The sequence below is a fragment of the Mytilus galloprovincialis genome, chromosome 9 (assembly GCF_965363235.1).
Source record: "Mytilus galloprovincialis chromosome 9, xbMytGall1.hap1.1, whole genome shotgun sequence".
Classification (NCBI taxonomy): Eukaryota; Metazoa; Mollusca; class Bivalvia; order Mytilida; family Mytilidae; genus Mytilus; species Mytilus galloprovincialis.
This window is the reverse complement of record NC_134846.1, coordinates 9,580,058-9,605,880: the sequence shown is the minus strand read 5'-3', so window position 1 is coordinate 9,605,880 and position 25,823 is coordinate 9,580,058. Positions and strand designations below refer to the sequence as shown.

Here is a 25,823-nt window from a genome sequence, read left to right as displayed (position 1 = left end):
TTCAGATACTTCTGATATTAACCTTTGAAAGAGATTAAAAAACAAAAGTTTATGAGAAATCTAGGCATGCCGGGGTTTTTAAATCGTATAACAAACAATGTGCATATTTCCAGGTGTATTTTTCACACCCAAAAAAAAAATCAATTAGTGCTGATCTAAAAAATCACATAGAGACATTGGGAGTATGTTGCTGTAAAAATATTTAAAATCCAATGACAAATATAGGCGAGACCTGAATCGTGTGAAGATCTACATAAACTTGAAATGATAAAGACGACCTTCGATTGATACTGTCTTCAAGTTGTTTCTTTTTTATTTAAGCACGCACGTATTAAATGACAAACTGGACATTATTAATGGACTAGATAAGCATATACGATACAGTTGATGGTCATTAAGTCAATACAACATAAAAATGAATAAAAAGCAGACATTATTATGACGGGTGATGATAATTTATGAAAGTATTGTTTGACAACCTAGAATATAGTACAGATACCGGAAGGTAGCACATAATAGTGTACAAAGTCACACAATGGATGTTACATGTATTATGCAGCTCGGTTTAATTGGTTTTATTCTGGTATTGAACTATAGCTTAGGTAAGATTGCAACACCTTATTCTAGTAATTTGTATCTAAAAAAAGAAAAAAAAAAACATTTCTCCAAAATTCTAAATGATAAACTTAGATGATTTACCCCATAGCAAACATATAGGTAGTGTATGAATAAAACCGCATTAAAATTTCTTTCACTTGATTTTGGTAATGCAAGAAAAAATGAAAGGGGTATATCTTATTTGCATGTTTTGTATTTTAAACTAAAACATATATAGAACAGACAAGAAAGTCCTCAAGTGTATAATTGTCATCTTTACTTGTTTTTTGTATCATTTTTTTTTTGTCCTTGTAGAATAATTTTTCACGTGCTCCTTATTTTATATATGCACATCTTGGTACATCGATTTAGGCCGTGACAACCTTACCAGTAGCAACATTTTGCATTACATGCTTAAACCCTGCAATTAACCTCAAACTACTTTAAACTAATGCAACGCACGTCTAACGATTGCTTAGCGTTCTTGTAGCGTGCATTTGCGTGCACCTTAACGTATACAGATTCAGTCAATTTTCTGTGCATGTTTGACACAAAAGTTCTTAGGGACAACTGATTTTAAGATTTGTGATCGCTGATTTTGACGTTTAAGATTCAATGTATTCAAACAGTATAGTCAGAAAGTATTATACTTTATACTGTATAACGTGACGGTACCCAAATTGCACCTATTTTGACAGTTTTTTCATCTACGTTTTTTAATGATAAAGACAAACATGTCCATTCTGTGTTTATTTTGTAGCTGTATCCTTCTTTATTATAAAGGTACACCAATTTGATTTTTATTCCATATGGAATCATAGAAAAATTGGTCTAAACTGACCTCCAAACCGGCAATGATTCTGAAATGAGGAGTACCCAAATTGCATCCATGCTTAAATTCACATCGTCAAAAGTCTAATAACAGATCTAGAGCTTTTGTTTAATTTCTTCAAATATTTTGAACAATTAGATATTAGTCCATGCTTATTCTTCATTATTTTTTAAATGGATACTTGTAACATATTGTATTTTCTCATTTTAAAAAGATGACGTTTCAGTACAGTTTGCTTCTCCAGTAAATACTTCATCTGTTGATAAATACTGTGAACGTTTTGTGCATATCTAAATAGTTTTACCTATGTTGAAAGATGTGCTAAGTATCAAATCATTAAAATACAAATTGTTTAGTCTCTAGGAATTCTTGTAAGATTTTCGCTGCTAGTTTTGCTAAATAGGTGCAATTTGGGTACCGTTACGTTAGTCGGAAGGACCATCTGCTGACTTTTTTTTTTAAGTCTTGTACACTGGTTCCTGGGAGACTTGAATAATGTCATAAGTTCTTAAAAGTCGGATAGAGGACATCAAACAATTTAGACTTCTTTCGAGTTTGTCCTTCTCCGGAAAATCTCGTCAATTATGCGCGCCTTAATGACGTCATTTACCATATAGAGTGGACCGCATGTATCCCTGCACTATTAATGTTTATCAAGCGTCTTAGTGATTGACATTGTGTAGGATAAATTAGAAATTAACAATGTTTGTTCTGTAGTTACTTAATCACTATTCCTTAATGACAGCAGTGCTGATTTGCAATTATGAGAATTCAATTTACTTACTATTTGTGCAATATAGCATCATATTTTTCCATCACTCGTTCAACATCGAAAATGAAGTGACGAAAATGCATCGAACTTTATTAAATGACAAATAGCGGTAACAAATGTTTTAAATGTGGGGTTCGTGTTGTTTATTCTTTAGTTTTCTATGTTGTGTCATGTGTGCTGTTGTTTGTTTGTCTTTTTAATTTTTAGCCATGGCGTTGTCTGTTTGTTTTAGATTTATGAGTTTGACTGTCCCTTTGGTATCTTTCGTCCCTCTTTTAAAACTAAAAAACATGTGTTACAGAAGGATTATGATAATGATTTAAAAATGTCCTTTGTGTAAAAAAAGGTAAATTGTAGAAAACAATTTACTGTTTAACCCAAGTTCAGCTTCCTTGGAAACAATGCTATTTTGTTTTTGTCTTTATTTTTAAAGTCGATATGTTTCATGGTTCATAAAAATGGGCTATATCTACACAATGTAACAAGATAATTTCCACATCAAGATTCTTTATACTGCAATGTCGCTTTTTTGCGCGTGGTTTCGGTTTTCCAGATTTTACATCTGTTTGTACTGGAGGGTCTTCATCATGTTCATAGTCAGATCCATAGATGATTGTTGGTTTTCCTGAATGACAGGTGTGATATCAGGACACTTCATAAATACACATACCAGACACGGCAAAAGCACGGATAATCGTCCCAGGTACGACCGGGCCGTGTCTCAAATACGTGCAAGAGACATTTTTTTTCGTGGCGTGTATTTCATCTATATTATACAAACGCCAGACTTACGCCATCACACCTTACTTGAACGTTTGATTAACGTTTGTGTATTCTTCTCGTACGCTCTAAACACATGTAAAGCTCGTCCACACAGTACAGATACAATTGACAAGTTAAATACGTTCAAAATTACTATCGTATTGGCAGAGTACATGGCTTTTTGACAATGTCCGGCGTATTGTAGTTCTATGCGCTGATAAGTGGCCCAGGTAACATAAAAAACTGTTTTATGTCTTGTTCCAGGTTATGACAATTGTTTTATCTAGTTTCGTCATTAACCGATTAATGGGTGTTTCTTTGTCTTGTCTGTTCACATTCCTGGGACTAGTGCGAGTGGTTTTGTGAGTTTATTAGTTTCATGTATACCTGTTTACACGTATAGTTGACTTATTGAATTTTTTTTTAATTTACTGTTGTTTAGTGTATTTCTCATTGACGTGTACTCCAAATCTCTCGTTATACACGTACACAGAATAAAAAAATATGTATTTCATTACTATTACTACGAATACCTGTTAGTGTCCTACAAAAAATATGTATCTCGTAGTTCGCGTAATTACGAGAAAACAATCGCTTAATTACGAGATAAGATTTTTTTATCTCGTAATTACCCGATAACTATTCCGTAGTTACGAAAAAACAAAATTTAAACTCGTAATTATGCGATAGTGTTCTCGTAATTACACGATATTTTTCTCGTAATTACGCGATAATTATCTCGTAATCACGAGATATTTTTTTTCTGTGTGACCCTAATAGGCTTTCGTAGATTACCCATATCTGACAATAGAACATACACTTGATTTACTAATTTAAACATACGAATATTTCTATCTTAGTGAACGGGCTTTGCAGTTTTCCATGTGTCTGGCAAAACAGAAGATATTTTGGGTTATCAGATGGATCAGACAATTCTATCACATGTCAGCAGTCCTCATTGTATACAGCAGTTACCAGTGACGGACAAACTGTTATAAGTGAATGCTATGCTCAGTCTGGTCCATTTTTAGTAACCAAGTGAGTTATCTAATATCAATTCTATTACACCGTTACAGAATCTAATGCATACTAATAATATGGATAATATTTTCAAAAGCGTACACCTAAACATTGTGATTTGTTTTAATACGTACTAACCGTATAGCGGGTTATTTTCCCGGGTGTGCAATTCGCGATTTTCATTGAAAGAGATATACGAAATATTTTGACGGTTATTATTCAAAACTTTTATCAATACCTTTGCATATACACTTTTATTTATATCGGAATTTATGGTGGCGACATGATTTATATCTGCGAAGTTAGCAGCCGGTTCGTTATTCAATATTTGATATTCAATATAAAATATAAAAAAATATTTTTGATGTCGCTTTATTGATAAAATTCTATAATACATAAAGACAAATATGCAACTTATAATAACCATTGACAAGGGTTTATATTCGAGGACAACGAGAGTTTAATACAACTTTGAAGGGTCATAAAACGATTTTCTACGTATCTTTTCAGTACATTCGGCAATGAAATTGATGCTTTTAATGTTAAAAAAATATTTGTTTTATGATTTTCAACCAAATTTGAATATCGAACAACTGCTAGCAGCCAGTTGGATATTTAATATCGAATAACGAACCGGCTGCTAACTTTACATCTTGTTGCAAAAAAAAAAAGCAAAAATGTACAAATAACCCGATATACGGTATTTGGGTGTATGAAAAATAATATAAGCTATAGTCCTTTAGATTCTAAAGAGGCGACTTGGTCTAATGTTTATTAGGCATTTAACGAAAACAACTATAATAAGTATCGGCCATATTGTACGGCAGGATGTGTCATCGAACACATTTTGTAAACATATTACCATTGATGATCATTGCCAAGTGTGGTTTGATACTCCAATTTCTACAAAAAAAAAATCAATCTCAAATATCACAGTTTTAAGTATGTAGTTAAGAAACACAAAGGATGATACATCCTATAAAATGGGAGATATACACCTAATTTACATGATAATATAAATGATTTTACAAGTGCAAATGTAAAATGATAAGAGTTGGTATGATTGTTAAAGAGAAAATTAAGCTAGTAAATCCAACGGGTATGTATTGCTAAATGTTTGATATCAAAAAATGAATAACGAATATTATATATTTACGTCAAAAATATAAGTATATTAGTCTGAATTATATTTGATGATAGATTAAATGTTCGTCCATGTTTCTACCCTTTTCAGAATTTGTATTAGGCGCCACCCCTAGCCCATTCAAAATATATGGTATTTACAGTATATATCAGCAAACATATTAGAGAGCGAATGGTGGCGTCACTTCTGATTTTCAGAAAGCTGTCATAGATTTGGCAGAATTCTATTAAAAATTGGTGTTTACAAACGCCCCTTTCATAATGACGTCACAATTACAGAGAGAAGTGAATGTTTTCAACGCACTTTGAAAAACCACGTACTTCAAAAGTAGCAAATATGTTGTGATTAAAAGAAGTCAAAGAATCTTGATGACATTAGTTAATTATTATTTTGTTCACATTCATTTCCATGTGCGTTTTAATTAATTTTGTTGATGTTTCTAATTCAAGAATACAGAATACAAATCAGTACAAGTGTTTGAGAGAAACATTTTTGACAAGAATGCCGACATTATTTTCATTTACGTTACACCATTCAGTAAGTTCAGTTTGTATTATGTTAACAGCACAGGATTACACAATTAAAATGTTCGCTTGATGAAATAATTAACAACACAAATACAAAAATACATGCACGTATGAAGTAACTCGACAGTAAAAGAGTTAAGACGTAGCACATAACCCATATTTAGAAATTCGGTTCACTAACACGGGCGAACATGTATGTGGTGAAGACCGTACTTTGACCTATAGTGGTTTACTTTTACAAATTGTGACCTAGATGGATAGTTGTCTCATTTGCACTCGTACCACATCTTCTTATATATATGCTTCAATAATCTTGTAGCTAAAGTTAATATATGACTGTAAACCAAAATATTTCAACCGCCTTCATAAAAGAAAAAAGAAAACAAGATTGAGAAATTCCTCAAGCATGAGATATAGACGATATAGAGAAACTCAAAAACATTCGCTCAGCATTCAATTGAAAGAGAAATCATGCAAGGAGCAGCAGAATTTTTATATGTATATATGTTAAACGCACACAATATTGAATAACTAAACTGGAACGTGTGTAGGAGTTTTAGACCATAATGATTGACAATTCGACATGATGCAGATGGTATGCAAGATTGTAAATATTTCATAATATTCAGGACGTAGAAAAGAATTTTGATTTATCATCAATATATGCATAATGGAATGATTCCCTAAAAATAGTTTTAAAGTGAGGAGATATGGTCTGTTATGTTTAATAAACTGATACTGACTTGGGGCTGATATGGGGATATCAAGATGATACATGGGCCGATACGGAAAAGGCCATATGTAGTTTGCTGTATTTAAATCGCCACTTAAACAAACTAACGTCAGCAAATCTCTTGTTATAGTGTAGATAATGAGGTAGTGAGTATAACTGATCGTTAACATTTTTTCTCTTTAAAGGAAGATACAAAAAGAATCCCTCAATTTGTGATGTTTTTGAGTCAAATCCTAATCTCTACGTTGGTAAGTAAAATCGCAATAAGCCCCAGTCACACTGTCACGTTTCAGGAGCTACGTTTTACTACGTTTTGAAAGCGTAGCAAAACGGAATTATACGTAACGAAGCGTATCGAAATGTAATGATCCTTTGTTCAAAAATAGACCTGTCCCGTATGTTTTGAAAATTCAACAACAAACGTAGCGAAAATTAAAATGAAGTAGACACCTAGTAAATACGTATCAAAGCTTTAGCGAAACGCAACAAAACGTGCTTACTACGTATCAAAATGTTTCAATGCGTGGTGAAAACGTGGGTCTACACGTACTTATACGTAGCAAAACGTGATAAGAAGGTAGCACAAACCTAGTAAAACCTAGTTTTCAAAATAACGGGACAATTTTGTTTGAAACGTAGTTTTTAATACGTAAAAAACTTGACAGTGTGACTGGGGCTTAACATTAGAACAAACTATAATTTGAAGTTCCTAAGCGTCCCACATCATTTCTGTGAATAATTGATAAGAGACTACTTCAAGTTTATAATAATACAAACGAGGAAAAAAACGGTCTGATTTATGCTAGAAACAATGAAGAAAATAACTCATGCTCCTGATTTGCGATATGCACGTGGCGAATGTGGCGGGATTGAACTAATCAAAGATCAGAACTGCTTGATATTATCTACATGTCTCATGGGCGATCAATCATTTTTTGCTTTCTTCTTAATTATGTCTCATGTGCAATCAAACCCTTTCTTTACCATATAAGTATGTGTGAAATGTATAAATCCGTCTCCTTTTGTTTTCAAAGATAAGTATATAATCACCAAAGAATTTGGGATGATATGGCTACAGTATTATTTTTTTTTGCGCAGACAAGATGAGGCAAGATGAATGTACAAACCGCCGAACCATTATTTTTGGTAAGCCTGTGCTTCACTGATAGGCAAGGAAAGCTACAATCCTCTACGTTAAATGCTTAATAGAGAGATCGTATGAAAAATGAACCCCGATACGTAGCAAATATTCACCCACGAACTCTTTGGTTTCCATTATTAATTATATAATTCAAAGGGAATGCCTAAAGTTCAAAACTGATACCATTTGGTACATTCAAAGAAGACCCAATCTAATCTCTGTGGGAACACAGAAGAATATAACCCCAAATATAAGCTAGCGTACAATGTTGGGACATGTTCCATTTTCATCTTGCCATATGACGGCCAAAGAAATTACCACAGAAACAACCCCAAATTAAACTTGCTTAAAGTCCCCTTTAAATTCCCGACCGAGTTTCACTTGTTATCTAGTAAATAATCTAATCTATGACAGTTCTATAATAATATTAATTTCACTGAGGAAAAATAGCTGGTCCTCCAGATGTCATGAACTTTTCAAGCGCTCCTTGTAAATTATTTAGATAAATATCATTAGCTATCTTTGATAAATGTGTTCCGTAATATCTGAATAAATTACTTTCTTTAGCACGTATGTTACTGTGTCTAATTGCACATCCACCGATGCTCAAAACCAAGGTCTACTCGTTTACGAGCCTTTCCAATAGCTTGACCACAATTGACATTGTACTAGTACCGTCTAATTAATATGTCTGACCATTTTATTTTTAAAGCTGGATCCAATGCAGGTAACCGAAGCAGGTCACATCCTATATCACTGTATAATTTCTCTAATGTCAATATACCCAAATCATTAGACCCAAGTTCAATAACATGGAAACTTGGAAGGGGCGGTTAAACAACCTTTGTTCAAAGACTCTATTTAAATCACCCCACGTCATACTCCTTTGACCAATCCAAACCATATGAGCACCTGTATTCTGTAGGCCAAGGTGAAGTCCTCCAGGTCTAGACGAAGCTTCTTTGTTTGTGCAATATACTATGGATGATCCTATTAACCAAATTGTTTTGACACGTACAATTGATGTATGTTTTTATTTCAATAAGCTATTGCGGTTTAAGATGTATAGTCTATAGACTTAAATGTTCAAACGGGTGTATTTTGTGTAAGCATCCGATGTACAACGACCCCATTTCTTTAATGTTTCGTTATCTACTCATAGTCTTTTTGCTTCAGTTGCTCCCCCGATTCTGAAAGAATGTGCTCTGAAATGTCCATATATTTCGGAGAATGACAAACTCTTTTGTAAGATAGACGGAAATTGATCCATCAAAATGTATGTATAAATTACTCCCGGGCGAAGGATATCGAATTTGTAAAAATTGCTTTAGTAAGTGAATGGGACAAAACGATTTGTCAATTTGCACACTAATAATCAAAGTTAAAGAAGAGTGTAGTTCATCTGTTTTTGAACTACGTATACACAGACGAAGCTCTTCTTTGTGGTCAAATTTGAGAACTGAAACGTCAGATATTTGTATAACATGTGCCCCTTAATCAGTTTTACTTTCCGCAGCTTCTTCACTCACACGAAGTAAAGCGAACAAACTTAGAGTAAAAGCTGAGGCAAACATGGCGGACTCATACGACGAAAAACAGACATGTTGAAGTGACATGATTAATTTCCCTAATAAATGAATTCAAATTGGTACCTGCAAATCGTTTTTTTATGGTTTAACCTTTTTAAACCTTCTTATGTTTGCCTACTAAAAAGGATTTTCTACTATCGGTTAAATCGTGGATCTTATGCTGATAACTTATTCCTGACATATATGTTAAAACAGTAGAGGCTGACAGACCCTTAAATGAAAAGAAGGGAATGTTAAATAAAATCGCTAAGCTGATCGAAAATGTTTAAAGGATTCGACTGCCGTATTGTATGTTTTCTAATTTTTTTGTGCCATAGAATTGGTAAGAAGATGATTGAATTCAATTTCTAAAACGTCCAAAGGTGGTCTGGAATTGCTGTTCTGTACTGATTCTGAACCGCTGAAAATCACAACGGGATAATAAATCGGCTATGGTATTTATTTTACCAGGAATTTGTTCTGCTTTTAACATGTTTAAAACAATATTATATTTCAATGAGGAAAAAACTAGATTCCTGATAACATAAAGGACATAACGCTATTCGACTTAGAAGAAGTCCTCTTGTTTATGATAGTAACAACGGCCTAACTATCCACATACACAACTTATTCGTTTGTTTTTAAGATGTGCTCCCCATAAATGAAGTGATAAAACAACTGGGAAAAGTTCCAAGTAAGTAATGTCCTTCAATAAAATCATGTTCTATAAAAAAGAAGATGTTGTATGATTGCTAATGAGATAACTATCCATAGAAGACCAAAATGACACAGACATTAACAACTATAGGTCACCGTACGGCCTTCTGGGCATTCTTTTGGCCAACAACTTTGTGCCCATTTTCCCTGAATGTAAATGCCAAACATTTGTTTTGACCCCCGGCACTGTCTGTAAACAGTTCAAGCATATCGTTGGAAATCCATAAACTATCAATCATGACCGTGACTCCATTATATTGCTCTAATAAAGAGGTCCAAACTTTAATGTCCTCGCACCTTAAAAATTGAAATGAGGCGCAAGGTTACCTTTTTTATTAAGGTAGAAACAGCTGCAAAGTTTGTTTTAAATTAGTCAGTTTTTCCCCAGGGAGCCTCATTTCCATTTTTAAGGTAAAATTGAGAATGGAAATGGGGAATGTGACTAAGAGATTACAACCCGACTATAGAAAAAAAAAAACAACAGCAGAAGGTCACCAACAGGTCTTCAATGTAGCGAGAAATTCCCTCACCCGGAGGCGTCCTTCAGCTGTCCCCTAAACAAATATATACTAGTTCAGTGATAATGAACGCCATACTAATTTCCAAATTGTACACAAGAAACTAAAATAAAAATAATACAAGACTAACAAAGGCCAAATTCAAGAAGGTCAAAATTTCTGTGAGTTGAACGGTTTTGTCTTCGGCTAATGGAACACCTCAATTTGAAAAAAAAATTCTTGAACGTTTCAAGTGTTTCCTGGCAAGTTGGACTATTTGCTTCACTTCCAAAAAGGAAATCGTGTAGATAGTGAAGTATATCTTAATTTCCACTGATAAGTTCCAGGACCCAATAAAGTGCTGTTGAGAACTTTTCAAAGACTTTTTTTAGACAACGATCAAAATAATATTTACCATCAGAAATGAAGCCCAACTGGTCAAAATCAGAAGGTGAAACTCTTAATAACCGAAATGCACTCTTAACATCGGACTTTGAAAGTTTTCTGACTATTCCTATATTTTAGACCAAACGAACGGCGTCGTCAATACCCGAATACTGCACAGAGCAATAATTCTCATCTATAAAGTCATTCACAGAGTTATTTAAGGGATAAGAACGATTATGAATTAAACAATGGTCCCCGTTCTTCTTTTCGGCCAAAAATATAGGAGAAAAGCGTAGGGTTGGCAAAGGTGGGTGGTCATAACGGACGGGCAATTGTACCTAGAGTAATCTTTTTATTTTTTTCTAACAAGTTCTGCATGAATAGTCACACTTTTTTCAATTGCTTGCATTAACAGGGAAACGTAAACCGGAATATTATAATTAAAAAACAAATTGAAAACCATGTATTAGTTCGTTTGCCATAACCTTAGACGGATAACACTTTAAAGATTCTTCTACTTCATTCACACAAATAGGGGAGTATCCCAAAGAATACAACTCGTAATCCTTACCTCTTTTTGCAGGCCTTCAAATTTACATGCTGCCCCATAAGTACATCTACCGAAGTTGTAACCATTGCATGATGCCGTGGGTCATAGCTCCCATAGCTCCATGTCTAGCTCTGCCCAAGACGATTGTGGACATCTTGCCTTCCCAAGGCGGTATTGTTCATGATATATTGCCCAACCTGAGCCATATCCTCTAGATGAAGCTAGTCGAAGGTTAAACATGTATTTCATGAACTGTTGACATTTTTTGGGCCATTTTTCTAGCACTATATCCACAAAGATGATGAAAGCAGATGTCCATACGCGCAAATTTGTAATGGTGCTTTGTTTTTTTGGAGTTATAGTTAATAACCCCCCTTTTACTGAAAGATCGCCATTTAACTGGGATTCTGTGGCTAAATGTTTTGCATATTTAAGTAAAATATTTAAATCAATATATTCTCCCGCCCAAATTTTCTCCTTAATTTTAACTGGAATATGGGCACCTACAGGGTCAAACACAATGGTGTTCCACTTTCGTGTACGATCTTCAAACTAAGATCCTGCGAATAATCCCTATTATAATCACTTAAACCTGTTGTATTATCAAACATACCGGTAGTAGCTATATGTTGTCTGGTGTGTAGGTACTGGGTTTTGGTCAATTCCGGCCATCACAGAAGCCATATGTTGTATTGGTACTGGGTTTTGGTCAATTTCATGTTGGTCACTGCCACTGGCCACAAAAATACCGCCTAGATCGGACTGAAATGGTACCGTCTCCTTGTCCGTGCTTCCCGATTGTTCTGGTAGGGTCATTCTGTGCCGTTCTATTGGCTCTGATGTATGGTCTGACATCTCCTTTCTCCTATTTTGGTATGTTGTCAATTCTTTTTGTTTACATGCTGCCCCTTGTGTTTTCTTCTTTTTATTTGGTGATTGTCCTGTCATCCCCCGAGGTTTTCTTTGTCTTTTTTGTGGCTTCATGTTGTTTCTGTTTAATTTGAGTTAGCTATGTTGGCAGTTTTGCACTTGTACATACAATATACCTCTGGCGGGAGAGCGTACTTATGCATTCTAAAAGGAAGTTTTCAAATCTTGTAATGCATAACTTTATCTATATCTTTTCGTTGACCTTCTTTGGGTCCGATGCATTCAACTGTCCAACATCTTACACTTGGTGCAGAAAGTAGAGAGTGACTCTGAAATGTTTTTGGTGATTACATTGTACACAATGTATCCTCTAAAAATTTCTCTTCCTGTTTTAAAATGTATATATATATGTATATTATTTTCTCTGTTTCAGGTGAGAATGTAAAGTTGAACAGTAAGTACCTAATTGTATGTAACTCTCCAACATCATAATTTAAATGATTTTCATTATGACATGTTAATCTAGAAAGAGAAGAGGCGAAAGTGAAATTCAGTAGAAAAACGAACTAATAAAAAAATGCCATTAAAAAAAAGGAAAACGACAAACAACAGTATTAAAAAAACACAAAATAAAAGACGAACATCAAGAACCTCATTATACAATATATTGCAGGTGTTCCGGAAGGTTAAGCAACTTTCGCTCAATATTAATTATGCACCCGTCAAATAATGAATAAATTAACCTCCCGCCAAACGCAAATACCGTTTTTATTTTTATTTTAAATGAATTTAGTATGCTGGTACATCGTTCAATTATCAAAGTCTTGGCAAATTGACCTTGAATTTAACCTTTTACCCTTTGATAGTAAAACATTGTCTGATTCTTGGTAAGCACATACAACTTGTTCTATAGTACATACATTAAGAAAACGTCGTATCCTGAAACATCATACTGGTACTGACTGTAATCTTAGTTTCAGTATAGGAACCGCGAACTTTGCTTCTGATTTAGATGGCCATCAAGACTATCAAAACGCCGCTGAACAAACACTTGAGTTTAAAGTAGCAAATTAAATACATAAATAAGAGTCATAATTTCCACTGTGGACAGTTCTAGTTGTTCTTAAATGATACTCTACGCTAGAAAGGGTACATTCTTGTTACCTCTACGTAATCCTTTGTTATTCTCTTGCGGTTTTACGAGCTTCATTTTCGTACTTTAAGAAGACGTGGATCTCAACGTCAAAACAAATACATGTACGTACCCAACATGGACTCATTTCCAATATTAATTTGTTTTTTACATGTGTTACCTTATAAACATTCAAAAGTTAAATTATATAATGTGTTAATTGATTGTCGCATATCCTTCGAAGTGTGTATTAAAATAATTAAACACTATGTTGATCGATTTGTTCTGTTACCTTTCTGAGTGAAATGCTCATATTCCTTAATTCATTGAACTTAAAGTCATAAGAGACTTTAAATTGACAAACAGTTGAAAATGTGTTATATAGTTTTAATTTAATGGCTAAGTTTAATTATAAAACAAGTTTACATGAGTTTTTTTTTAATCATGTTAAAAGAAAACCCTTTATATTTTCATCATCTTCATCAATGGATCGATATTGTATTTATGTCTTCCCAGACACTAATTCTCTGATCTTGTCTTTTCCCGTATGCAACTATGATACCGCTTGTTTTAACTTCGGAATCCGCACTTCGCAAGTGCGAGGTTACACACGTGATGAAAAAATGTAAACAAATGTGGTCTGGAATGAAAATATTAATGACAGATTCTTACTTAATTTGCAAAAACCACTCTGATTCAAACAAGACATTCTCTGAAACCGACATTATCAAGATCCTGGATATACTAATTGACATCATACTTGTTACGTTTGGAGAACGCATTTTTTAACAAAGAATCGTCATTTTCATTGGAACCAACTGTGCTGCTCTTTTTGCCGACTTATTCCCTTATTTTTAAAGAGCAGAATTCATACAAAAGCCTCTTAGAACGGAAGTAAAGAAGTTACCTTTATCCTTTAACTTTACTGTCCGCTATATAGATGATATTATTTCACTGAATAATTTAATATTTGGTGACAATGTTGAACCCATCTATCCAATGCAACTAGAGATAAATGATACATCAGATACAGCTAAGTCTGCCTCATATCTTGACTTACATCTAGAAATTAACTAACAATTTGAAAAAAAAATACGACAAAAAAGATGATTTCAGATTCCTTATTGTGAGCTTTCCATTTCTATGAATCAACATTTAAGCAGCGCCTGCATACGGAGTATATATTTCTCAATTGATACGATATTCCTAGGCTGGTATTTTTTATGATGATTTCCTTAATAGAGGATCGCTGCTCACAAGGAATCTACTAAACCAGACAGTTCCGAATGCTGTATGAACGTGATATCGGAAATGTTCATAATGTCCTTACTACAATCGCGTTCCCTTTCCACGAATATGACCACCGAATAATATTGTTTACCGGGATTGTAATAACATGAACAACACGACGGGTGCCAAATGTGGAGCTTACCCTTCATAAACACCTGATATTATGCACAGATTTTGGTGTGGTTCGTGTTGCTTTGTCTTTCGTATTCTATTTTGTGTCTTGTGTACTTATGTTTTTTTGTTTGTCTTTTTTTAGCCATGGCGTTGTCATTTTTTTTATCTATGCGTTTTAATGTCCCTCTTGTATCGTTCGTTCCTCTTTTAAGGAATACATTACATACAACAGATCAGTGAACAACTATTAAGGACACGTGTTATTAACAAAGGGGAGTACACGGAAAATAAGATAAAGGAAACTAAAATTCTCATTCAACTAAATGAGGGACGAAAGATACCAAAGGGACAGTCAAACTCATAAATCTGAAACAAACTGACAACGCCATGGCTAAAAATGAAAAAGACAAACAAACAACAGCACACAGGACATAACATAGAAAACTTAAGAATAAACAACACGAACCCCACCAAAAAACTAGGGGTGATCTCAGGTGCTCCGGAAGGGTAAGCAGATCCTGCTCCACATGCGGAACCCGTCGTGTTGCTTATAAGATGATAAATCCGGTAAATAGTCTAATTCGGTAGGTCACATTCATAAAAAGGAAGGGGATTGTAGTTACGACGTAAGGAACATATCTGATATCATTTGTGAAACGGTTATTCCATAACGGTCAACCAACTCGTGATGGCGTCCGTAAAATTTACAAAGGGATGATTTCAACTTCACCGTTTGGAACTCTTGGTTTAAAAGCTTCCTTGTGAGCAGCAACCCTCTATCAAGAAAATCATGATAGGAAATGCAATGACGGGAATATCGTATCAATTGAGAGATATATAATTTACATAGGGTGAACAAAGAGAACATTCAGAATTTAACAAAATTTGCTTTATCTCACAGATGTTAAAGAAATTAACTCAAATATGAAGTTTTATAAATACTTCATGAAGATTGATAGAATCCTGGGCCTTAAATATGATGACTCAGCATAAATTAACAGTTTACAGTATGCATAGTTTACTTAAAGTCCTGAATACAAAATTAATTCATCATAAAGGCATATATGTAAGATAAATTGTTAAGAAGTGCTTGTATTTACTCTTCCCAGTCATTGCAACTCATCGACCCTTCCTGAATATTATGGGGTGTTTGTGTCCTGTTGATAACCTAAAAGTAAGCCGTAACACCTACATCTGCTGTTTTGTCACCATGACATAAACATTACAAGCTATAAATACAAAAATATCTCAACAAAACTAACAATAATGTGTTATATCCTGAATATGTACTAAATGTTCCAATTTGCTACATGTAGAAACAGCAGAATAATTTAGGAAATTTGAGGCCCCAGGGGCAAAAAACATAGAAAATTGCATAAAACAAATAATTTAACTTGTAAATGCTATGATTTTATGATTTTTAAGTTCTTGATATAGAAAACAATAACTATGATTGGCAGTTATGCAAAAATCAAATGTTATCTCTATAACATTTTAAGTGAATTTATATCTCAGACTGGTATCTGCATACATGCAACTATTGACTTTGTTTGAATACTTCTAGTATATTTATTAGGTAAATTGTGTCAGACATATTGTTACAGATGATACTGTTGTGACAAGAATTCTAAATTGACCATTTGAAGTAGAAAATGTGAAATTTAATTGACAAATAGACATACAGCGAGATGTGAACTGGAGACAGAGGCAGGATTGGATAATTTATATAATCTTGAATGTTGTAAAGGCTGACTGCTAAACATAACATTTATAGTATTCTGATATGCTTTCAATATGTTATCAAAACAGTTTTAAACAGGTTCTAGGCATTTTATATCAGAAAATACACAAATAGTGTAAGCTGGCAATAATTAAAGTCTTGTTTCAAATTCTTTTAAAAATTGAAACACGGGAGGTAGTGAGAGATATTAGCAAGCAAAATCGAGGGAATTGTGCAAATGATGATACAAGAATGAAAATTATCACAAAGCATCATTATTATATACTTTTTAAGAATTAACTGCTGGCCATTAAAAAAAATGATTTTTTCAAGATGGCCACGGCCATTTTCTAAAATGGCTGTTTTCTTTAGTAAAAACCAATTACCAGGTTTGGTGGATACATTCCTTGCATCACATATTTATTAGAAATGAATATTTGACATATCCAGCATTTGCGCATGCGTTAAAATGTAACAAATTTCTTTTAAAAACATTTGAACTATTTACCGTATATTTAGTGTTTTTGGATTTCTGATAATATTATGAATTGGTTTCATAACATTTTTCAAGGTTATGATACATATGTGTTTAACACTTCTGTGCATGTGCAAGCTATTTATAGACATCAAGAGCGATTTGTATGCACTACCAGGCAATTCTCAGGTATTTGATGGTTCAGGCGAAAATGTGGTTAATCTCGGAAAAACATCAAATGTAACTACAGGTATTGTGCTCATTTAATGAGTGAGAGTCCATATAAAGCATGATAGCATATTGTTTTAGGTCTTGATTGTGTGAATTATGCTCATTTAATGAGTGAGAGTCCATATAAAGCATGATAGCATATTGTTTTAGGTCTTGATTGTGTGAATTATGCTCGATCGTTACCGACCCGTCTCCGAGATATGACTTCCCTTCCCGAACATCACCCACAGGTGGCGATGGAATTTGAAAGTGATAATTTCACTGTACGTCAGACCAGCAAATTTCTTTCTTATTACACAATTGATCAGGAACAAAACAGAATAACGCAATTGTGAAGGGCGATGTTGGTGTCAAAGGATTAACCAAAAATCACTTTTAGACAAATGGATGGTAGCTGGACCAGGAGTCAGTATACTAGAATATGTATTTGAAAGATGTAGTGGTTTGGGTCATTCTACAACAGACGAACGACATAATGAAGACTCTACGAAAACTCAAAAAGATTTCTTCAAACAGCTTTAAAGGATTTGTTAAGTGATGAACGAGTCTGGAAATTCATTTCTAAAAGAGTCGTCAGATTTGTAAAAAAAATACTCCATTTAGGAAATTGTTGATTCGGAAACCGGTAAGATATGTAAATAAACTCCAAGATATTGGTCCAAAGAATACGAAGATCTTTTGAAGTAAATGTAAAACGTCTTTGTCAAAAACAAAGCTAGAGAACCTTTAAAGTGATTGCAATATCTTTTCTAGACTTTTCAATTCTTGTCACAGTAGACATTTCTTTATCCTTAAAAACTAAACTGCTCTTCCGTCTTTATCTCAGGATGTCACTTGAAATAGTGGTATTAAATCGCTGCAAATGGGTTTACTTGAAACATTCTGCGATTTTCTGATCCAAATTCGGACACATTTATCGTTGGTGGGGAAGCAATGGTCACAAAGTTTGGCAAAAATATTTGATGATTATACTTATGATGTCATAGTCCGTGTATATCTGCGTCCATTCGTTTTTCGTTTTGAAATATCATAAACAAAAAACAAAAAACGAATATTTTCATTTTTCATTTTTGATTTCATAAAACAAAAAACAAAAAACAAAAGTATTTTTATTTTTAATTTTTGATTCTTAAAACCAAAATGAACAACAAAAGTATTTTCATTTTTCATTTTTGATTCTCAAAAACTTAAATCGAAAAATGAAAGTGTTTTCATTTTTCATTTTTGATTTCACAAAAACAAAAAAACGAAAAACGAAAGTGTATTCAATTTATCTTTCCCACACTGTTTAATTGTCATTCAAAAAATGACAATGTTGTTATTTGTCATTCATATAAAGGTTGTTAAAGTATACATGCACAACGGTTGTCAGATCAATACTACTTTAATCGAAGATCATGTCGACGAATGCAAAAGTCTTTAGCAATCGGAACAATATAGGTGCGTGAACTTTATTGCTTTTAAGTTTAGAAAGGTCGATCCAAGATAATTAGAATTGATGACAAAGGTCCGTCTGCCAGTATTTTACGAACTACGAGGACGATAATGTATTTTGCTTGATCAAATTTTCAAAATTTCCGCAATTTCACAATTCAAACTGGGATATTAAAGCCTTCAATTGGTTTGCCATTAGGAGCCTATAATGTAGTAATTTTGCTTATTTGTGAAGACTATAAGGTGACATTAACTAGAGGCCGTTGATGGAGGATTATGGAATTGAGAATAGTGGACAAAAAATATAAATAATAGAGACAATTGACCAAGAAATAAATAAAATAGCTAAAATAATGGTGTTAAAATGTAATGAGAAGAGAATAATCGTCAAAAAGTATAAAGAATAGAGAAAAATGGCCTCAAATATCAAAGAATACAGAAATTAAGAACCCCGAATCCAGACAATCATACCGGTCGCCTTAATAAACGTTAGTTTGTCTCTGGGAGATAGTTATTGGTTATCATACGGTTTCTCTTTATTTCTATGTCTATTAATTAAGAAGCGTGCTTTCATTATTTGCCAACATTTTACATATCACATTATAAAAAAAGACTATTATTTTGCAAACTACCATAGATTTCCGGTAATTGTTCTGCATAGACCACACCACATTGGAGTCCCTGTAAATTTTTTTCAAGTGGACCTCAGTTACCCACCCTACCCCAGCATTACATAAAAGTTAATAAACAAATGTTTACGGAAATACTTCTGTCCGCACAATGTGTAAAGGGGAGCTGGGTAGCTGATGTCTGCTGGAGAAAAAAATCAAGGTTGCTGTTTAGCATATTTTTTAAAGATAGATCCAAAGTTGGGGTCGAACACCCAACCCCACCCTTACCGAAAATATAATAAAAAATTGTCCTCACTAGGTGCAAAGGGAAGCTGGGTAGCTGGGGTCTACAGTAGAAAAATCCAGGGCGTTGTTCTGCTTAGTTTTTTTTTTCTAAAGAAGGTCTAAAGTTGAGGTTGTATACCCTACCCAACCCTTACCGGACAGTTAATAAAAAAATTCTGCAGCAATACTTTTATCTGCACTAGGTGAGAACTAAGCTAGAGATCTAGGGCCTACTTGATCAAAATTACAAGTTAATTTATAGCACGGATCAATCTTTTTTAAGCTAATAAATAATTTACTTGCCCACCATACTTTGAAAACAAAAAATAAACCTTTTGTCCAGTCATATTTAAGCGAAATCCACTAGTTCAGAGGTAGAATGTTTTGTAAAAATGGTTTTGTGTGGCAAAAAAAAGTTAAAGCACGAGTGCAACTTTCTTTTCTTTTAATGCAGAATTATTATTACTTTTTAAGAACTATTTGACAGGATGCCGATAATAAGGAAAGCTATTCCACACAATAGTGCAATTTTGCTATCATTTAAGAAAAATCATAATTATTTACGATTCTATAAGCACTCAAAGTGTTGACTATTTAAAATGTAAAGCGGGCAGTACGCTGTGTAATATATCGAAAGCGATTGATTTTGCCTTTATATAACTAATAATTACATAAGATGTATGTTTCATTATAATTTGTTATTCTGATTGGCTGATTGGCTAACTGCACATCTCATGTTATTCCTTACGCAGTTGCATTACACAATGAAATTCATTATTCATGATGACACGAGGTCCCACAATAAAGTGCAAAGGTGAATTTAATAAAAACTTGATAAAAATCGTGTTTTCATGATTCTAGCTAAAAAATGTAATTATAAATAGTGAATGCTTCTTTTTGTAACTTCATAGGGTTGTAAAAGCGTTGACCGTGCGCACATTTTCAGAATGAAGCGCTTCCTCGTTTCATACACAATGTATTTAGGTCAACGCTTTACACCTCAATTAAGTAACAAAAAAAAAGCATTCAATTCTTAAATGAACCAGAAATGAAATTTTAAAATTCATTGAATAGTGTCTTTGACTGCTTAATTATATATTAAAAACTGATGATATAGTGGTTATATATTAATAAAAACATTTGAAGTACGTTTCAGTCTAATGCAATATTTGTGTTTATATATTTGAAAACTGGCTGCTACCGACTGGCTGCTTGAGCCTGGTCTCACAAACTCCGCATTTTCATTACAGCCGATTACATTGCGTGTGTAGACAAAGGTAATATCTTTGGATCGCTTGTTTGTTAGCTGAACTATGAAGTAACTAGGTAAGGTATACTACCCTCATGTAGAAGGAGCCTAGTCCTACAGACAGATTGATTGGTTATCTGTCGAACTAGTCTACTCTTAAAGGAGGGTAGTTTACCTAACCTAATAATACAAGCAAGCTAACAAAGGATATGCTACATTTGCCTACACACTCAATGCAATCGGCTGTAACTTCTTTACATTACAAGTTGTAACACCTTGCCAAATCATTGGGTTCCAATAAACGTTTGGAAAATTAAGTCAATGTGCTTTCCAACAGGGTTTTATGAAGAACAATTACCGGAAATCTATTATGGAAACTTGCAAAAACAAAATCAAAATCGAAATCTAACTGAACAATGAAGTTACTCACATTAAAAAAGGTTGAGACATTGAAGGCCAAATATTTGTTTTTTTTTATTCTTGCGTGTCTTATTGTAATCAGACGGTTATTTTAGAGTTTACAAAGAAATTTAATATTAAGACAAAAATTAATGTAGCGTTTCATTGGTGAAATTAACACTACAATACAAATAAAGGATTCTCAAATGATCATGACTTTCGCTTGTAGTAAAATGATCAATCAATCAATCAATCAATCAATCAATCAATCAATCAATCAATTGTTTAATCAATAAAATTGAGAATGAAAATAAAAAATGTGTCAAAGAGACAACAGCCTAACCAAAGAGCACAACCGAAGGCCACCAGCGAGTCTTCAACACAACGAGAAAATCCCGCAACCAGAGGCAGGCTTCAGCTGGTCTCTAAATAAAAATATTTACTAGTTATGTGAAAATGGACGTCACACTTAACTTAGATAAAAAAAAAAACATACAAAAAACTAACAAAGATCAGAGTCTCCTGACTTGGGACAGGCGCAAAAATACGGCCGGCCTAAACATGCTTTGTGAGATCTCAACCCTCCCGCTATACAACTATATCTAGCTTATGTAGAATAAACAAACATACAACAATATTCACAGAAAAACTCAGTTTAAAAGAAATCCGAGTCCGATGACAAAATAGTAAACAAAAGAAACTACACAAAATGAATATGATTCATCAATTAACAAAGAACAACAAACAGTAACTGAAATGCCAGCTCCAGACCCCAATTAAACATATCGAAAGAATATATAGATATAAGAAGATGTGGTATGAGTGCCAATGAGACAAATCTCCATCCAAGTCACATTGAGTAGCAGGAAACTATAATAGGTTAAAGTACCCTCTTCAACACGAATCCTTGGCTCACACCGAATAGCAAGTTATAAGGATCCCCCAAAATGACTAGTGTAAAACCATTCAAACGGGAAAACCAAAGGTCTAAACTATATATATCACTAAAGGCTCTAAAGAGCCTGTGTCGCTCACCTTGGTCTATGTGTTTTGGTGATGGTGATGTGCTCGGAGATCTTACTTTACTAAACATTTTTGATGCTTACAATCATCTCTATCTATATTAAACTTAGCCTAGTAGTTTCAGTGGAAAATATTTTGTAAAAATGTACAAATCTATGAAAATTGTTAAAAATTGACTATAAAGGGCAATAACTCCTTAAGGGGTCAATTGACCATTTTGGTCATGTTGACTTATTTGTAGGTCTTACTTTGCTGTACATTAGTGGTGTTTACAGTTTATCTCTATCTATAATAATATTCAAGATATAACCAAAAGCTGCAAAATTTTCTTTGAATTACCAAATTCAGGGGCAGCAACCTAACAACAGGTTGTCTGATTCATCTGAAAATTTCAGGGCATATAGATAATGACCTAATAAACAATCTTCATCCATGTCAGATTTGCTCTTAATGCTTTGCCAATTGGTGTCTGAGATATAAGCCAAAATCTACATTTTACTCCTACGTTCTATTTTAAGCCATGGCGACCATCTTGGTTAGTTGGCCAGGTCACCGGACACATTTTTTAAACTATATACCCCAATGATGATGGTGTCCAAGTTTGGTTGAATTTGACTCAGTAGTTTCAGAGGAGAAGATTTTTGTAATAGTTACGACGACGGACGTCGATGGACGACGGACGACGGACGACGGACGCCAAGATATGAAGAAAGCTCACTTGACCCTTCGGGCAAGGTGAGCTAAAATACGAGAAGCGAGAACGACATTAACAAACGACAACTACTGTTTTTTTTGTTTGGTTTTTTATTACTAGACCAAATATTTCATATTGTTTTATTATCTAGGACTGTACTTTTGATTAATAATTGATTACCAAGTTTTAAAAAAACATGATGTGTGTATAGCAAACATATTAACTTTGGCTTGAAAGACGTCTATTTAATTGTTTTCGACTCGCTCTGCTCGGAACAATTGACAAGAATAAAATCCTAAGATTGAACGCGTTCGTTCAACAATCTTATTAAAATTAATATATATATTAATTCTCTCATACACATAAGTATAACGAAATCAGAGATAAACCTTTTAATTAGATTAGTTCGTTTAATTTACAAATGTAGTATTATCTGTAGTAAATTTACTGACTTCTTTAATAAAGGATTTGAATAAGAATGTGTCCATAGTACATAAATGCCCCACTCGCACTATCATTTTCCATGTCTGGTGGACCGTGTAATTGAGGGTCAGAACTCTATATTTGGCATTAAAATTAAAAAGATCATATGATATAGAATATGTGTACTGAGTTTCAAAAAAATTATATCTGTACATTAACTTCACTTTTAGGTATAGAGATGTGATTTTTTTTCTGAGACAAGTGCTTGTGACAATCCAAAAGATCTTGCAGTCATTCGATGTTCAGTAATTCAGTACATTTTTGTACTTTGATTGTTTGAAAACAAGGTAAAAATACCCTGCCACATTCGGTATGTACATGTGTTTTTGTTAGACTGTTTTTTTTTCTTCTGGTTTGTATCGATCTCGTGCGTTAAGCCCTTTTCCACTGATTTGTATAGTTTGTTCTTATACTGTGCTGTAACAAAACTGTCCCAGCGGTTTACAATAGATATAGGAAGATGTGGTGTGAGTGCCAATGAGACAACTCTCCATACAAATAACAATTTAAAAAGTAAACCATTATAGGTTAAAGTACGGCCTTCAACACGGAGCCTTAGCTCACACCGAACAACAAGCTATAAAGGGCCCCAAAATTACTAGTGTAAAACCATTCAAACGGGAAAACCAACGGTCTAATATATATAAACAAAACGAGAAACGAGAAACACGTATATATTACATAAACATACGACAACTACTGTACATCAGATTCCTGACTTAGGACAGGTGCAAACATTTGCAGCGGGATTAAACGTTTTAATGGATCCAAACCTTCTCCCTTTTTCTGAAACAATAGCATAACATCACAACAAAGAAAAACATACGATAAAATATCAATTGGCAGATACAAGCATGTTAAACACCGCAGTATATTGCATGTGCCTGCTCCAACTCAGGAGCATGTAGTTCAGTGGTTGTCGCTTGTTGATGTCTTTTACATGTATATGTGTTTTTCGTAATTCATGTTGTTTTAAAATAGGCCGTCATTTTCTCAATTGAACTGTTTCATATTTTTCAATTCATGAACTATTGTAGCCGACAATACCGTATGTTTTTTTCTCATTATTGAAGATTGTATGGTTGCCTATATATAATTTCTTACATCCACTACATTTGAACTTTGTTGGATAGTTGACTCATTTGCATTAATACCAAATCTTCTTATTAAAAGTTGAGGGATGTGTGTATTTCTTTGGAAAATTTCAATGTTTTTCTCCCAGGTCACCCAGTTTGAATAGAGTATTTTGACATTTTGCTGTTCTCTCGGATTTAAGTAATGAGTCAACCAAAGCTCACGGCCTGTTGGTGGGTAGTTGATGACTATATGGTAAGCTCTGGATGTCTTTTTGAGTATTTCAAACGGTGATTGGTGATGTCTTCATGCCATTCATTGTACCAATTTTTTTATCTTAAACACAGAAATTGCATTTATTTTTGGACTGTTTAGATGCACCAGTCAGACAGCAGGTGGAAAATAGTCTAGTTTGGAAGTTCTTTATGTCTTTAAATGTTATCTGAACTCAATGTTTAAGTTTCTTGATTGATAAGTTAACAGTCTAGCATGTTGTTAATTCCTCCTTGTACCTAAAAAAATGAAGTTTAATTTTAACCACTGTGCTGAAATAGGGACAGTATTTGCCTGTTTCTATTTTGGTAGTTTATTTCATAATAGAGCCTCATTGTGTTAAAAGTTAAGAGCATAAGATACCCAAACAGAGTGAGAACATAATATAAAAAAGAAGATGTGGTATGATTGCCAATGAGACCAACTATCCACAAAAGACTAAAATGACACAGACATAACAACTATAGGTCACCGTACGGCCTTCAACAATGTGCAAAGCCCATACCGCATAGTCAGCTATAAAAGGCCCCGATAAGACAATGTAAAACAATTCAAACGAGAAAACTAACGGCCTTATTTATGTAAAATTGTAGAAATATTCAAAAGTTGCTCTCGATCGCGTTTTTGTTCTGCGGCTATGTTATTCAAAGATTGGATAACCCCAATGCAATTTGAACCTTTACTAAACTTAGAATATATAACATAACAATTCCGGAATTATAGACGATAATGCCTAATCAGTACCAAAAGTACAAATAGTTGCTTATACATTTATAATTTTGTGTTGTTGTAAATAACGCTGATATTATAAAAATCAAGCTAATGTCAACATGGAAAAAAGTAAATCACAAAATACTGAACTCCGAGAAAAATATAAAAAACGGAACGTCCCTAATCCAATGGCAAAATCAAATTAAAAGCTCAAACACATCAAACGAATGCACAACAACTGTCATTTTCGGGAGTATAAGAAGAGAGTCTCGTCATATGTGTTTCAAAGACACATAAAAAGGTTTAAAGGCAAAGCCCATATTAAGCAAACACGAAAGACAAGAATATAATACAATTAATATTCTAAAGTATGTATTACATGCATTACTACTATGTTTTTTTGTTTTTTTTCGCCATTATCTAATGTACTTTGTGTTTATATTTATATTGAGAGAGAACGTCTCTAATGTTGTTTTAACTTGTGTCCAATCCCTTTTGCTACAGTACT

General features: G+C 33.6%; 1 protein-coding gene and 1 long non-coding RNA gene across 21 annotated transcripts in view; both read left to right on the top strand.

Moving 5' to 3' along the window:
* LOC143044369 (uncharacterized) overlaps positions 1-25,823 on the top strand; it is a 165,691-nt gene that overhangs the window by 57,050 nt on the left and 82,818 nt on the right. The window lies entirely within an intron of this gene.
* LOC143046618 (uncharacterized) lies at positions 527-6,658 on the top strand. Its single transcript, XR_012969188.1, has 4 exons — positions 527-602; positions 3,824-4,001; positions 5,577-5,664; positions 6,573-6,658. It is a non-coding gene; the product is annotated as an uncharacterized LOC143046618 (long non-coding RNA).